General features: G+C 40.8%; 1 protein-coding gene and 1 long non-coding RNA gene across 17 annotated transcripts in view; both read right to left on the bottom strand.

Moving 5' to 3' along the window:
• The window catches only part of ZNF385D (zinc finger protein 385D), a 528,097-nt gene that overhangs the window by 209,423 nt on the left and 302,000 nt on the right, over positions 1-16,674 (bottom strand). The window lies entirely within an intron of this gene.
• On the bottom strand, positions 3,341-8,709 carry LOC144583470 (uncharacterized). The gene is made up of 2 exons (XR_013537243.1): positions 4,371-8,709; positions 3,341-4,017 (listed from the first exon to the last, which is right to left on the bottom strand). It is a non-coding gene; the product is annotated as an uncharacterized LOC144583470 (long non-coding RNA).

Below are 16,674 nucleotides of genomic sequence, written 5' to 3' on the forward strand. Positions count from 1 at the left end.
TCTTAAAGCGGCCATTTTCTTACTGTTTCTAAACAACAGACACAGTGATCAGTGAGATGCTAAATACAGTACTCCTGTATCTGTGGGATCCATATCCACTGATTCACTTATCCACGGTATAAAAATATTAAAAGAAAATTCCAAGAAATATATATTTCTAAGGATAAAGTTACCAGAACTGACCACTAGAGGGAGCCAGAAACCATGCAATGTATAGCATTTGATATAATCTGTGCCTTTCAGCATCCATGGGGATGTGGTTTGGAACCAATCACCTGCAGATACGAGGGGTCCTACTGTATCAACAAAACTAGCCCATGGAACAACTACAAATGAATGTAAGTATCCAGCATTCAAATGATTTCCACATAATTTCACCACATGAGGGTCCCTTGCAGCAAAATACCCAGAAGATGCCAAATACATTATTTCTTTCCTTACTAAAATCTCTCATGATATCTATATTAAATGTACTGCATTGATCACACAACAGTAATTGTTTACAAAAATTACATAGGTAATGCTTTAGTGGGATGTTTCTGTGTTTTTTTAATACCACCAGGAAACAAGAATACTCTCAGCAATTATTCTTTTTGTCATTCAAATGTACACCACTTTTCTAGTACTGTAGGATAGGAGACTAGAAAGATAACCAAGTTTAAATCAAAAATTTAACACAGAAAAAGGTGCTGTCCAGATTGTGCTTACTCCTTCCTCCCCTCTCTTCCTCCCTTCCCCTCCATCCTCTACTAAATAACAAATAAATGATTATTTGAAGTGCTACAAGCATGCAAAAGGACAAAACAATTTCCTTTTGTGCTAAAAGCATCAGTCACCTAAGCACCACCAATTGTTACTAATTTAGAATGAAATCTTGTGATTAACATGGCTGTTGTTTCTAATGTCACTGACACAAAACAGAAAAGAAAGGCAAACAGCTTAGTTTTGTACAACATCTGGGTATACAATATTTGGAAGTAATCATGAAAGAAGGGGTGCATTTTCAGATGAAGGACATTTAACCATTTATAAGTGATGCCTCTTACTTGACTGAATTGTGGGATTCCTGAAGTGGGATGCGAAGGCCAAGAAACATGTCCTTTTCCTACCACTGATGGTAACTTCACAGCTTATGATTTGTTCAAAAAATATAGGAAGTACAGATATTGTCCATGCATCTTTGAACATTCACATACATGTTAGCAGAAACTTTCTTCCAAGTCCAAGAGGTCTTTACCTATATATAGATACAGACAGGTATATAGACAGGCAGGCAGACATGATGTCTCCCACAATAATCATAATGTTTGGACCTGCCCGGAGTAAACATAACTGCATCAAAGCTTTGACAGGTGGGTTCTGAGACAGAATAATAATAATACAGTGCTGCCTCGCAAGACGAGCACTTCGTTTAACGACGATATCGCATCACGAAGAAGATTTTGTGATCGCAAAAGCGATCGCAAAATGATGTTTCCTATGGGGTTTTTTTTGCTTTGCGATGATCGGTTACCTGCTTCGCTAACCAATTAACTCAAAACGAAGATTTTCGCACAGCTGATCGGTGGTTTCAAAATGGCCGGCGGGTAAAAAAATGGCCGCCCGCTGTTTTCTGGGACAGATTCCTCACTGCACGGGCAGCGAAAATGGCTGCGCTATGGAGGATCTTCACTGGACGGTGAGTTTCAAGCCCATAGGAACACATTAATCGGGTTTTAACGCGTTTCTATTTTTAAAATCACTTTACGATGTTTTCGTTCTACAGCAATTTCGCTGGAACGAATTAACATTGTAAAGCGAGGCACCACTGTTTCTGCACCATCACGACCTTCTTGTTCTCTCTCAGAAATTAAGTGTGATCAATACAAGGCTCTTAGTCACCATCTTATATAAATAAATTGAATGAATGGTAAACTTACAAAAATGACACAATCAGTTATATAAATGGTAAGTGTTTATATGTAGTTGCTAGGAGAATGTTTCTTGTTTTCAAAACTACAAAAATATTATAAGGAATGCTTTAGTGGGAGGTTTCTGGGAATGCAATGTTTTTGGAAAATCATGCAAAACACATAAGTGTAAAATATAAAAAGTATGTGATGTCAAGTCAATTCTGATTTATGGCAACCATTTTCCGCGTTTTCTGGGTAGAGAATAGTCAGAAGTGATTTACCACTCATTTCTCCTGAGGATGCTTTGCAACTGTGCAGCTTACCCAAGGCCACACAGGTTGGCTCTCCTCCCAGGAGGCCCAGTGGGGAATTGAACTCCCAACCTCTGACTCCACAGCCAGATGCCTAATTCGCTGAGCTATCCAGCCAGGTCAGATATGTAAAATACCAGAAAATTAAATCATGAAAGAGCTTCAGCAGGAACTAAAAGAACTACTCCACAGTTCAGTTTCAGATATTCCTCTGAACAACTATCATGGGCCCTCCTTATTTCTACTTGGGGAGGGAAGTAGAATCGTGTGCACACATTGTGTTGGGTGGATGGGAACTGGATATGCAATCACTTGGATATGATTTGAGTACTACGGCTGTGAAGAGGAATGATGAAGCTGAGCAGTTTCCTCCGCTATTGCTTGATGAACATGAAGAAGCTCTTCACATTCGCAATTAATGTACCACAATTCCAAAACAGACTCATTTCACAAAATTGGGCTCTTTTTTATATTCAGTATTGTAATAATTATACATATTCTTTCATTGATCTCCCAACCTTCCATGTTGATCTACAGAGAAATGTGTTAACATAGTTTGGTAAATGCCATCTGATGCTCTTAACGTGTATGTGATTTTGGAGGATTGTAATGATTGCTGTTTTTGTATATTTTTAATTTAAATACATTATTTTTTTTAAGTGGTCTATTCACTATATCCTGTGCTGCTTCCTCTCCCACAGTTACAGTGAAGGGTCTTGACTGCTGCTTTTATCTGAACATAAGATGTTGCTTATTGTCTAAACTTTAGACTCTAAAATATGGGTGAGCACAACACAGTTCCCCAGATTATTTTTGGATTGCATCACCCATCAGTTCTAGCCAGCACAGCTGGGAGTTGCAGAAATGCTGGGAGTTGCAGTCCAACGGCCTCTGGGAAGGTCTCCATTTGCCCACCTCCAATCAAAAGCCTAACGAGAGCATTGGAGAACTAGAAAAGCCTAAGACAGTAGAATTCAATTCTTACAGAAGTTGGAATCTCCGTGAAAATAAGAGGGCACATCCTCCACATCCCTAATGGGGAACGTGCAATTAAGAGATGCATGCAGAAATTAGAAAAGTCTATTTTCTGGATTAACGTTCCCAGCATCCATCAACCAGGGGGAAAACTTTTCCCAGCTCTGATTATGTGTACATGGGTTAAGTGGAAATGGGAATAAAAGCAGGGACAGCTTCTCCCCTTCATGTGTCATTCAGCAACAGAAGGTCTTCCTGTCTACCACACAGAGAGTGGTGTTAAGCAGGCTCCCTTCCATTGGTTCAACTTGAAAACCAGCTCTGTTTGGCTTTTTCTTCTGGAATAGATTCCTTTCAAGAGGACCATTATGAAAACTTGATAATTAAGAACGGATGACTAGCCTTTTGTTTCCCCATTACCCCCCCTCTCTCTCTCTCTCTCTCTCTCTCTCTCTCTCTCTCTCTCTCTGTGTGTGTGTGTGTGTGTGTGTGTGTGTGATGTTTTTTTAGCTAGTAGGCAGTGACAGTTTTGTTTGTTTGTTACTGATCTTATGTAAACTGCTCTGGGAAGCTTTCCATCAAGAAAGAGTCTTTCTTTCTTTCTTTCTTTCTTTCTTTCTTTCTTTCTTTCTTTCTTTCTTTCTTTCTTTCTTTCTTTCTTTCAATTCAAGAAGCAATAAACAAAGATCCTTTAACTAAACACACACATAAATACTGTTGTTTTCACAGATAACTTTTCTTATTTCAATTATTTTGATTACGTACTGTTGTGAAAATAAAATAACTTGGCAAAGGAGAAACAAAAAGCATCCTCCTTCCCTGTCTGTTTAATTCTGGTTCTAGTGCCGAGGGATGTGGTGGTGCTGCGGGCTAAACTGCAGAAGCCTGTGCTGCAGGGTCAGAAGACCAAGCAGTCGTAAGATCGAATCCACGCGACGGAGTGAGCGCCCATCGCTTGTCCCAGCTCCCGCCAACCTAGCGGTTCGAAAGCATGCAAATGCAAGTAGAGAAATAGGGACCACCTCGGTGGGAAGGTAACAGCATTCAGTGTCTAAGTCGCACTGGCCACGTGACCACGGAAGATTGTCTTTGGACAAACGCTGGCTCTATGACTTGGAAACGGGGATGAGCACCGCCCCCTAGAGTCGAACATGACTAGACAAAAATTGTCAGGGGGAACCTTTACCTTTACCTAGTACCGAAACCATTCCTTGCCTGGAAAGCATTAAAATGGTATGGATTCAGTGAAAATTAAAAAAAAAATATTTCGTATATTGAGATACCAGTGAGTAGTTATAAATATTTATGAACACGTTAAACCCACCCACCCCTCTCTCTCTGAGTTACTACCAGGTAATATCTATGGATTTATTTGGTAGGAAGTGCTGTTAAGTCTACATAGAGTTGTTTTACCAAATTTATATATAATTTATCTATCTGAATCGTCTATAGCTTGCATTTCTAATGAATGAAATCTTCAGCCATGAATGACTGAAGAGTTTAACAACAACATGATCACTAAATCTAGTTTTTAAAAAATCCCAATTAAGACAATAAAGCACAGAAAAAGTGAAAACCAGGACATTGACCCCACAAGACCATGCATGCTTTTGGAGAAGAACTGTGCATGCAGGTGGACATACCTCTTATATTCTCCTGCGAACCATTCAACAGCCAGGGACCCCAGAACAGGGGTGGTGGTAGAGTGTTTCAGACCCTATGAGACTAGGGTTGAGTGGGCTGAGCCCTCCCAAAATGATCAGGCATTGTGTGTGTTTGAACCCCCTTAGGGAGTATTAATGAGACATGGTAAAAACAAGCAAGTGAAAGGATACACACTGTTATTGTAATTGAACTCTTCCAAACTTACATAAGGGTGTAATCAAACCCATCCTCACATACAGTACATAAAATTAAATCCAACAGAACATAGAGGGGCTATTCACTACTGTGTACATTAAAAGCACTTTGTTTTCCCCCAAATGTGCTGCAAAGCATTATGATAGCTGGTGTCATCACAGCGAGTAGCAATCTCTCCTGCCATCAGTGAATCTAGAAAACATCTACATTCTAAGAGTATTTTCACTGAACCGAAAGAGGGTTTACTTTCTGAAACTGAGACCTAGGTTGGGAGAGGGCACTGCATCAGCTATTTCTCTTCTATGTCCTTGGTTGCCATGCCCTAAGGAAATCTCATCCACATCGTATGCAAATGTCTATATTATGCAAAATAGTGTGGACTTCCATATTATGCAAATTAAGTGTACTAATTGTTGCATTGTTTTCTATTAATATTTTTTGGCCTTGGCTTCATTTATAAACTATATAATCATAGTTGGAAGAGACCACAGGGGCCATCAAGCCCAACCCCCTGCCATGCAGGAACTCCATCAAAGCACTCCCGCCAGACGGCCATCCAGCCTCTGCTTAAAAACCTCCAAGGAAGGAGACTCCACCACACTCCGAGGCAGCCTATTCCACTGCTGACCAGCTCTGACTGTCAGGAAATTCTTCCTGAGATTCATGTGGAATCTTTTTTCCTATAGTTTGAAACGATTGCTCTTCGTCCTAGTGTATGGAGCCATGGAAAACAAACCTGTCCCTTCCCCGACATGACACCCCTTCAGACATTTAAACATGGCTATCATGTCCCCTCTTAACCTTCTTTTTGTAAGGCTAAACATTCCCAGCTCCCTAAGCTGCTCCTCATAGGACATAGCTTTGTGAAGGTTCAAATATGGCCTCAGGTTGGTCGGACACAAACACGGGATGCTCTCTTTTTGTAAACTCAGAACTTGGATTTATTGGAACATTAAATATTGGGTTGGTAACATCAAACCTGTCTGTCACTTTGTCTCTCACTGCCAATGGGTCAAACGAGGGTGTCCACAAATCTTGCAAAAATGGGTTATAACCAGATTCATACCAGGGGCCTTTGATAAAAGAGTTAGTGTCCTCATGGTCCTGAGAATCTAGACCAGTGTCAATTAATGGAAGAGTTTCCTCGTCTCTCCCCTCCAAGTCAAAGGGGTCAGCTCCCTCGGAGAATGGATCTCAGGATCCGGTGAGCCTCCTCCAGACGCCATGCTCTCCTCTCACGTTCTTCCCTCTCCACTGCTTCCTTTTCCTCCCTTAACCTTCTCCTCCACTCTCTTGCTTCTGACTCCCCCCAGTAAGAGGGTTTAGGAGGCAAGCCTCGTCTCCTTTGGTAATCTGCCTCCTCCCGAGGCACTCACACCTTTTCACATCTCCCTGTCCAGGGATCTTCAACCCAAATTAATTCCCAACCCCCTGGTATCTCGTCTCTCTTCCCTTTTATATCCACATTTCCCGCCTCCACCAACAGCCTGCCCCTTTCCTCTGTTCCCGCCCTCTCAGTCCCGGTTTGAGTTGCCAAAGACATCTTTGCCATACCTCATTCTAGATCCCGGGTGTCTACTCCCTGCTGCACTGTCATGACGAGGGAAGTTGCTGAATCTGTCTGTGTCTCTTGCTCTTTCTTAGAGGAGGACGACACTCCAGCGAGGGCTTCAATCCCCTCGCCTCTGGTCTCACAAGCTTCCAGACCTTTCACCATTTTGGTCGCCCTCCTCTAGAAATGTTCCAGGTTGTCAACCTCCTTCTTGAATTGAGGTGCCCAGAAACGGACACAATACTCCAGGTGAGGTCTGACCAAAGCAGGATAGAGTGGTACTATCATTTCCCTTGATCTAGACACTACACTCCTATTGATGCACTCAAGAATTGCATTGGCTTTCTTGGCAGTTGCATCACACTGCTGATTCATGTTTGTGGTTTACCAAGATTCCTAGATCCCTTTCACAGGTACTGTTGTCTAGCCAGGTGTCTTCCATTCTATATCCGTGCAGTTCATTTTTTCTGCATAGGTGTAGGACCTTACATTTCTCCCTGTTGAAATTAATTTTGTTAGTTTTGGCCCAGGTCTCTAATCTGTCAGGGTCATTTTGAATTTTAAACCTGTCCTCTGGGGAATTAGCAACCCCTCCCAATTTGGTATCATCTGCAAATTTAATCAGCATACTCTCTATACCTTTATCCAAGCCATTGATAAATATGCTGAACAGCACAGGGCCCAGAACAGAACCCTGAGGCAACCCACTAGTTACCTCTCTCCAGGATGAAGAGAAGCCATTGGTGAGCAACCTTTGGTTTTGGTGATTCAATCAATTACAAATCCACCCAACAGTAGCACTGTCTAGCCCACATTTTACTAGCTTCCTTGCAAGAATATTATGGGGAACTTTGTCAAAGGCCTTACTGAAATCAAGATATGCTACATTCACAGTGTTTCCTTCATCTATCAAGCCTGTAACTCTATCAAAAAAGAGAGATCAGATTAGTCTGGCATGACCATACAATGTCACATATACATGAAAAACCTGAAAGAGGCCATCCAGAATGTTGTGATCTGGTACTACCAGTGTGCTGATGACATCCAACTCCATCCGGTTTTTAAGCTCTTCCAGGAGGCCCTTCTCTCAGTCTTATTATTGCCCCAGTATGTAGTCACCCAGCCTTTGGGGGGGCCATGCCCATATCTATTCATAAACACCTTAGAGATTGCTTTAGGCTGAGAACCTACAATTTATTACGAGAGAGTAATCACCATTGAATTCAGTGTGATGTAGTGGATAGAGTGACAGACTAGGTCTCAGGAGTCCTGGGTTTGCTCAGCCATGGAATTTCACTGTGAGTGTGGATCTCATAAACCACTCCTTAAATATCTCAATTACCTTGGAAACCCTATTATATTGCAGTGTGGCAACACTTCTCACTCGGAGGCAGCACATGAAGGAGGCAGGGCAGAGAAGCCGGGGTGCTGCTTCCAAGTGGGCTCCTGGTGGAGGAGGCAAGGCTTTGAAGTGCCAAACATCTGTTTGCCTCATAAATGAACCAGCAGTTCATGCCCATCTCTATTTATGTAAGAAATGGTAACCAAATTTGCACACAGGTGGTAGGACAAAACAGCAAGAGATGTAGATTTTTCTTTCACTATAAAACCCAGTACGTGTGAAATAGTCTATATCAGAGATGGGGACGAATATAAAAATGGATTGGTTTTTCCAACGAATATAGCCGATTCGTTAAATATTAATCAACCTCTATTTGTGGGTTCCAGAGACCCCCACAAATATGAAGGGACAAATATTTACCCATTTTTATTTGTCCGCGTTAAAAAAACAAAACAATTCAAAACCATTCTGCCTACAGAAATGGTGGTGGGGTGGTGGCAGAAAGGCAGCCACCACCCCACACAGCCACTCAATACCACAGCCTACCCCTCCACCCCCTTCCTTTCCCTACCTTAGACCCCACGCAACCCCATGCTACCCCCACTGATACCCTCTTAATTGCTGCTGCCAAGGTCTTCTGGCCTCACAGCCACACATGTTCCATAAGGGAATCCAGGCTGCCCTTTGCAAAAATGGCAGCTGCAGCTTCCCTACCCTAAATGAAGTCACAGCCCCCATCTTTGCAAAGGGCAACCAGTCTCCTTTTGTACATGCCGTGGCTGTGGAGGCCTGATGGAGACCTCAGCAGCAGCTATTAAGGTAAGGGGGTGCCAGTGGGAGTGGGGTGGGGGCAAAGGTAGGGAAAGGAAGGGGTATGGGGGTAGTTTGTTGGGGTGGCTGGCTGTGTGTCGGAGGTGGTTGCCTATAGGCTTCTGATCAGCAGATCAGTTGCCTGTGGGCTTCTGTGCCATGTGGTAAACTCTCCTGGGGGGATCCAATTTGTGGGTGAATAACTCAGATCTCCGATATCAGATCTTCACCAAAATTGGCAGAAATGTTGCGGAAAGACACAGGAAGCTCTGTTTTGTTTCAGGATTCTCTAAGTACCTGGAGGGAGCTTTCCTGTGGGTCCTCTTTGTGACTGTATAACTTGGGGATCCATGATCCAATGTTCACCAAACTTTCAGGCCTTGTATAAAAGCATCTGAGGAAGCTTCCCTGCAAATTTGGTGTCTCTAGGCAGTTGGGGGCCAATGTTATAGCCATTTAAAGTGCAGACACATTGACGGATCGATTTGTCAAAAAATATTTGTATATTCGTATTCGTTGATCCGTTAACCTTGATGAATAATGGATCAAAACAAATAGTCATTTTTAAAATTTGCTCCCATCTCTAGTCTAAATTAATATAACAAGCATTGTTTTGCCAAACAGTTAATTGCCTGAAATTAAATGCCACTGATACAGTATTTGCATGACTTTGCCAAAATTTTATGTCGAGGACCAGCACTCACTACATTCCAAAAGTTAAATGAATTTCAAGGCCAAGTTCACTCTTTAGAGTGAAACTGCTCCTATCTATCCACTTCAAACATCAAAGATATTACAGTCAAAAAATGTGGCCTTCTCAATGGTCCTCTCTCCATTCTGAGACACCTCCGTATTTGACAGATGACAAGACAGGCCCTTTTAATGCACCCTAGGAATGGAGAGTGTGTGGCAATCCAGATATCATTGGACTACAATTCCCAAGATTCCTCACTACTGGATAAAGTGTCTTTGGCTGATGGCAGCTGCAGTCCAACATTAAAGGTACATGTTCGGGTAATCCACTGCCATGACTATTTGGGCAACATATGTAGAATTTCCCTGTAGATAAAGATAGACATCAAACAGGGAGTCTCACACTTTATTATGTTCTTTTGACAACTAAATTATACTTTGAACCACTTTGAGATATGCAGTATACACAGCTGTTGAGTGTTGCTATGCAGAATCTGTTGCTAACATGTGTAGAGAAATCAGCATGTGTACCCTGCTATTTAAGCTTCCAAAAAAGACATTCAATTGGCTGTACTGTTTAAGTACATTAGCATACACATGTTCAAATTCATCAGAAGCAAAGAAAATAGCAATATCTTTGGCCAAGCATTAATGGTGCTAACAGACCTCTCCACACCAAATCCATTAAGAGAAAAGCTATGTGTGAAATAATGGTGAAATTTTCTTTCTTTCTTTGTTCACATCAGAAGCACTACAGAATAATTACTAAATGTATCAGATAATTTTTGCCAAGTAGTGGGAAATATGGGAATATTTAGGGCAGTTAACACCAAATCTTCACATTATATGTTGAGGGGCATAGACTACAATGAAGTCATGACAGATACCAACGAAAACAAGGTACAGTCCAAATCTCATCAACAAATCTACAAGTTAAATGTTGTTCCCACAGAATATTTTGACAAGAGTGGCAGAAATGCCAGTACGGTGGCCATGTAGCCATCTTTTCAAGATTGTATTCCTCTATTTGAAAACATAAGCAGTTCAGGTTAAATATAAAGAAGAGAGAACAGCATTCCTCCACCAACAGTTACCTACTGGGCAGCAGACTGAGAAAGTCCATTATTATTATTATTATTATTATTATTATTATTATTATTATTATTATTATTATTATTATTATTATTATTATTATTATTATTATTATTATTATTATTATTATTATTATTATTATTACAGCTCCTAATATGGCCAGTTGCTAGGCTCCTAGATTATTAAAACACACTTCTTAACTAGGTTCCCCTCCCCCAAACAAAGCTGAATAAGTACAATTATTCAATTAAATTATAATACAACAGGTATGCATACTTTGCAATAGGTTCAGTCGATGGCCAGATATTTTAATGATTTTAGAATGGATGAATGGCCAGTAAAATAAAGTAATAAAAATCATAATCAACAACATCATATAAATGTTCTTTTCTACTTCCAGAATTACCGGAATCTTTTTTTAAAAATAATTATGCGTGTAGTATAAACTTTAAAGGAGAGTGAAAGTAACTGGCAAAGAAACCTGTCACCACTAGTGATACGTCTCTGCCCATTCTTCCTGTTTCATGCAGGGGGCATGAACCACCAGTAACAACTGTTTTAACAGTTGTCCTGGATTCTCTTTATTAATCTGAATAGAATTTGATGAAACCATTGGCTCTTAAATATTCATTGGCTAACAACATTAAACTTCCCCAAACCGGTGCCCTCCAGACATGCTGGACAGATCCCATCATGGCCAGCTAACATGGTTCTAAGCAGCAACACATGCTTTACATAGAGAAGGTCCCAGGTCCCATCTCTAGCATTTCCAGGTACAGCTACGGCCAATGTTCTTTTTCAGCTATGCATGGACGCGCTCACCCAGAACTCCATCGAGGCTGTACAAGGGCAGTGGCAGCCAGTTTGTTTACTTCTAGTTTCAAATGAAGCCCTGCCTACCCCCCCCCCCCCATGCAGAGAACACGGCTCCCATGCACCAGGAAAGAAAATTAGAGGGAACGTTGACTAGGACAGAATCCAACCTCATGCCATAGAAAGGTCGTGTCAATCAGTTCAGATTTAGGAAGGTAAATCTTCACTTATTCATGCAAGTAAGAATTAAACATTTCAAGCATTTTTCCCCAATGGATGCAATTCCAAGAGTTTTTGTGCACTCTTCACTGCCTGGGTCATTTTAAAGTTGATTTTTTGTACAAAAAGCACACCTGTATTTTGTGCAGAATACAAGGGCTTTGCGTAAAAATTAGCAAAATACAAGTCTTAGATAATGCTGCTGATGTTAAAAAAATCACTGATCCTATGCAGAAAAAGTTGACCGCAGTTGACTTTTTTCTTTTTCTTTTTGGAAATAATGCTTTTGTTATTGAGGAGCATAAAATCGGTGACTGCTCCCTATAAACATATTATCAGCCGCAGTAGATAAATCTTGAAATCACTAGGCCAAAGGTTCAGTATAGGCAGCATCCTATAGCTTTACATTCGATAAATCTGGAGAGCATTACATTGGGGAGAGTACTGCTCTATTTTCCTCCCCTTGGAACCTTCATGATAAGTTGAAGACATGTCTGTTAATTCTGTAAAAACCAGCAACAAAGCTATATGCACTGTGCTTGTCGATCTGGTTGCTATAAAGCTTGTCAAGTGCAGGTAAGCTCACCTAGTCCTGCTGGTGAAGAATTCGGTTTCTGGCTGCAGCACTTAGCAGTAATAATAGTATAGCTCGAGTTGTATGCTTTTTGTATAATAGTCAAATCTGTCACAGACTAAATGCTTTTGATAAATTGCTGCTCTTGACAGAAGGTGACTGGAGTGGCTTCCGCAGGCAAATGCTGACGAACACTCATTTGCTAAACACTGGAGTGGTCAGACAACAGAGCCTCATGTCTGTACCAAAAAAATGACTTGGCTTAGCAGAAGAAAGAAAGGCAGGCAGGCAGGATACAGACAGACAGACGGACGGATGGACAGACAGATGGACGGACAGAGAAAGAAAGAAAGAAAGAAAGAAAGAAAGAAAGAAAGAAAGAAAGAAAGAAAGAAAGAAAGAAAGAAAGAAAGAAAGAAAGAAAGAAAGAAAGAAAGAAAGAAAGAAAGAAAGAAAGAAAGAAAGAAAGAAAGAAAGAAAGAAAGAAAGAAAGAAAGAAAGGCAGCAATCTCTAATGCTCTCCCAGGGTAAGTTATCTGCTAGTCTTCCTTGCACAACTGCTACTTAAATATTGATCTGACTACAAGGATGGGTAAGTATATTGGAAAACACAACCATTATCTCCATGTGTCCTTGCACTCAATAGTAAGCAAGGTCAAACATTTTTTTAAAAAATCTGTAGTTGGCTTGTTTATACAAAATGAGAGTGTTCTTCACACAATATGAAAGAAGACAAACAGGTTCCTAAATTCTAGGTTGATGCAGAAAACTCCAGCCAGACTGAACATATCTTCGTAAAATGCAGCAAAACAGCCAGGGCGTCAAACATTGTTAAAATATCAACTAGCATTCTTCACACAGATGGCACAAGTCATTCTCAGTATTGCAGTCAATGTTCATTACCCCGGAAAACTGAAAGGACTTTCAGGCTCAAGTTGCATTTTGATAGTCAAAATCTAGATCTTCATCATATTAGGCAGAGTAAACAGTACTGTCTACCACAAACTCATCAAATGAAATAGACAACATTCCATGTAAGACTATTTAAAATTGTTATAATTTATTTTTAGGTTTGGAATATGTTCAAGACACCCAATAAAATGACATCTTAAAATAGAAGTATTTTAAAATTGATCTCTGTAGTGTTAAATTAGTAATTGGCCTATCTCAGGTGTTCCAGAAATGGCTGAAGAGGCAAATCTATCGTATGTTGATTCAAAAATGCATAGGAATTGATATGAGTGTGGGGAAAACAGAACAGAGAGGACTGATTGACTGGAGATGATTAAACAAATCATATGAGTCAGAGAGAATTTCACCATTAGAAAAGTCCAAAAAGTTTCCTCCTGCAGGAAGGCTTTCTCAGCAGCAGTGATTGGAGGGAGGCTAAGTTTTAATAATCACCAGATACAATCTCTACTGAACATTCACCATATGCTTAGCCTTAACCAGGTATAAAAAGAATACTCACTACATTGTTCTTATTGATTTAAGCTGTCTTGACTAGGAAGGTTCAATCCCTACAAGATTCCTTATCTCCTGAGGACAAGAGAAGATAAGGAGGGCCATTGTGTCTGTGCAAAACCAGGGTCCTTGCCCTTTGAGAAGCACAGACATACACAGCAAGCACAGAATGACTTTGTTAAAACAGATGTAAACAAACTCATTGGTAATTCTACTCCTTTGAAGTCCATTCAACAAAGCTACAGCCGCCCTCATACCAAGCAATTTGCATTTTTTGCACTGAGACATTTTTGTGCTAGTTCTGCAAAAGTAAAATCTCTTCTCATTCGCTTCTCCCCCTACAAGCACCAGAAGGTATCTCACCCTTCCACTGGGTACAGAGAACCATTTCATGGCTTCTTGTCCTCACATATGAAGATAAAACAAGAAAAGGTTTACAGTGGGGTCTTGACTTGAGAACTTAATCCGTATTGGAAGGCGGTTCTCAAGTCAAAAAGTCTGTAAGTCAAGTCTCCATTGACCTACAGTGCATTGAAAACCGATTAATCCTGTAACAGGCCGTTTTTGTTCCATTTTGGTTTTTTTCTGGTCTGTAAGTCAAATCTCAGTCTGCAAGTCAAACCTAAATTTTGCGGCCAGAGAAGTCTGCAACTCAAAAAGTCTGTAAGTCAAGCCGTCTGTAAGTCAAGGGTCCACTGTATATCTGTAGCTTGGACAGATGAGGAAAAGCAGCCTCTCCCTCACTACTCTCTTCAGTGGAGAGTAACAATCTGCAAAGCACAATTTCAACAGGCCATGAAAAATCTGTTTCTGATCATATGAAGAGGCTGTCGCATGTGTAGAGGATGCTGTTTTGTTCGGTTACCACTCTTCATGTCACAGTGGAAGGGGGCAAGGCTAGCTTTGCCGCTTCCCCAAATGTTCAGGTTAAGCCTATCATTTTATTTTATTTTATTTTATTTTCATGCTGACTTTCTGGAAAAGACTAAGATGTCTCACGAATTACTAAAGAACGAGCCAAGTAAGCACACAACACAGAGCACCCAAACACAGGCACAGATGCACTGTCTCACTGACATACACATGCAGCGCCTCATACATCATCTCTATATATGACAGAGCACTCTGTGTCTCCCACAGTCTCAGAAATGATTCAGGAACTGGCTCCATTTGGAGGTTCAGCAATATGAAAGTTCTCTCTGTACTATTTGATCTGCCCTGCAGTTTTCACATATGAAATAAATCTACGCTGCTGTCATCCATGAATGTATATGAGCAATGTATTTATGTTACAATACAGTGGTGCCTCACTTAATGAGAATAATCCGTTCCAGCGAAATCACTGTAGAGCGAAATCCTCGTTAAGCGAAATAAAAAATCCCATCGAAATGCATTGAAAACCCGTTCAATGCATTCCACTGGTCTGAAAACTCACTGTCCAGTGAAGATCCTCCATAGGGGCAGCCATTTTTGGTGCCTATAAAGCAAGGAATCCGTCCAAAAACACAGTGGGGAGCCATTTTACACAGCGGGTGGCCATTCTGAAGCCACCGATCAGCTGTTTTAAAAACATTGTCTAGTGAAAAATCAGTTCCCAAAACAGGGAACCGATCGTCGGGAGCTGAATTTTGCCTATTAAAACATCTTTTTGCAATCGCAAAAGCGATCATAAAACAGTCATCGTATAGTGGTTTTGTCATTTAACGAGGCAATAGTTAAGCGAGGCACCACTGTAAATGTATATGAAAAGGCAAGTTTGAGGCTGTTGTTCTAACATCTCCAAGTAACTCACTCAACAATTTTAAGGCAGAGTGGGATTGAACAAAAGCACTGCCACTGGTCCAATGTCTGACTCAAAAAGGACAAGATTTGAAGTGGATAGGAGTAGAGTGTTCAAAATCCAGGCAGGGCTAGGACAGGAAATAACAATGTTTTTGGTGCTCTCTCTCTCTCTCTCTCTCTTGCTCTCTCTAGCTCTCCTTTTCTGTCACTTAATCAGGCCTCAGGGGTGTCTACATATTACTCATACTGTTCAGCTTTGCTTAGCGACTGAAAATGTATTGATGGAGAAAAAAAGTAGCAAGATTAGGCCAATGTTCACTTATTGCCAGACCTTTTCTGCTGTCACATGTCTGTTCCAGAGGCTTGACCTGACACAATACCATTTAAGACCTTAAATCTTTGGGCAAAAAGACAAAGATGAGCCATGCATGAACCTCAAGCAAGTTAAATGAAATGGAGCAGAAGCAGGCAAAGTACAGCCCAAGCCAACCAACTATCCAGTTCAGACCAAGATTCCCAATACCTAAACTTCTCTTTCTATATCTTTTCCAGTGCTAGCGGCAGCTTAAGAAAAGAAGGCAATCCTGCTGGATCAGATCAATGTTCCATCTAGGATCAAACTATATGATGCTGTTAGCATATCACTAGAAGTTGAACTCCCTACAGTGATGTTTGATTATGCTAGCCCAGATGGTTCAAATTAGCTTGCTTTTGTTTTGTCATTGATCACTGGGCAGTAAACAGGGGCTCCCTTTGGAAGTTTGGTCCTGCTTTGAATGAATCTGCATGCCTGGAAGCAAAATGCTGTAACAGAAAGAAGTAAGTTCATTCCTTTCACATGAAATTTGATCCACAGATCGGGAGTTATATCTTATGACAGAAGCTAGCTAGCCGCCTCTGTTAAATCCAAAAGGCTCATGAGCATAGAACCATGGCTTCCCCTTAGCACAATTAGAATCTATTGCCCCTGAACCCAGAAACTCCCTTTAGCTATCATGGTTACTAATTATTGATTGAATTTATGTTATATTTGTCTAATCCTTTCCAAAAGCTATTTGGTCAAGTTGGGAGGGGCAACTTTAGAAACCCACGTTTCTGCCCCAGGACACTCTGGGGGCTGCAAGATCCCCCCCCCAAAAGTTAAACATTGTAAAGACCAAAACTAAAAATCCATTTCTAATCTTTTTTTAAAAGGTGGTTTATGGTACCACATGGCAAGAGATGCTTATGGCCTATTTAAAAGGTCCTTCACTTTCCCACCAATGTGGTCTCACTTTTATGGGCCTTTGGCAATT

This window comes from Pogona vitticeps, chromosome 6 (genome assembly GCF_051106095.1).
Source record: "Pogona vitticeps strain Pit_001003342236 chromosome 6, PviZW2.1, whole genome shotgun sequence".
Taxonomy (NCBI): domain Eukaryota; kingdom Metazoa; phylum Chordata; class Lepidosauria; order Squamata; family Agamidae; genus Pogona; species Pogona vitticeps.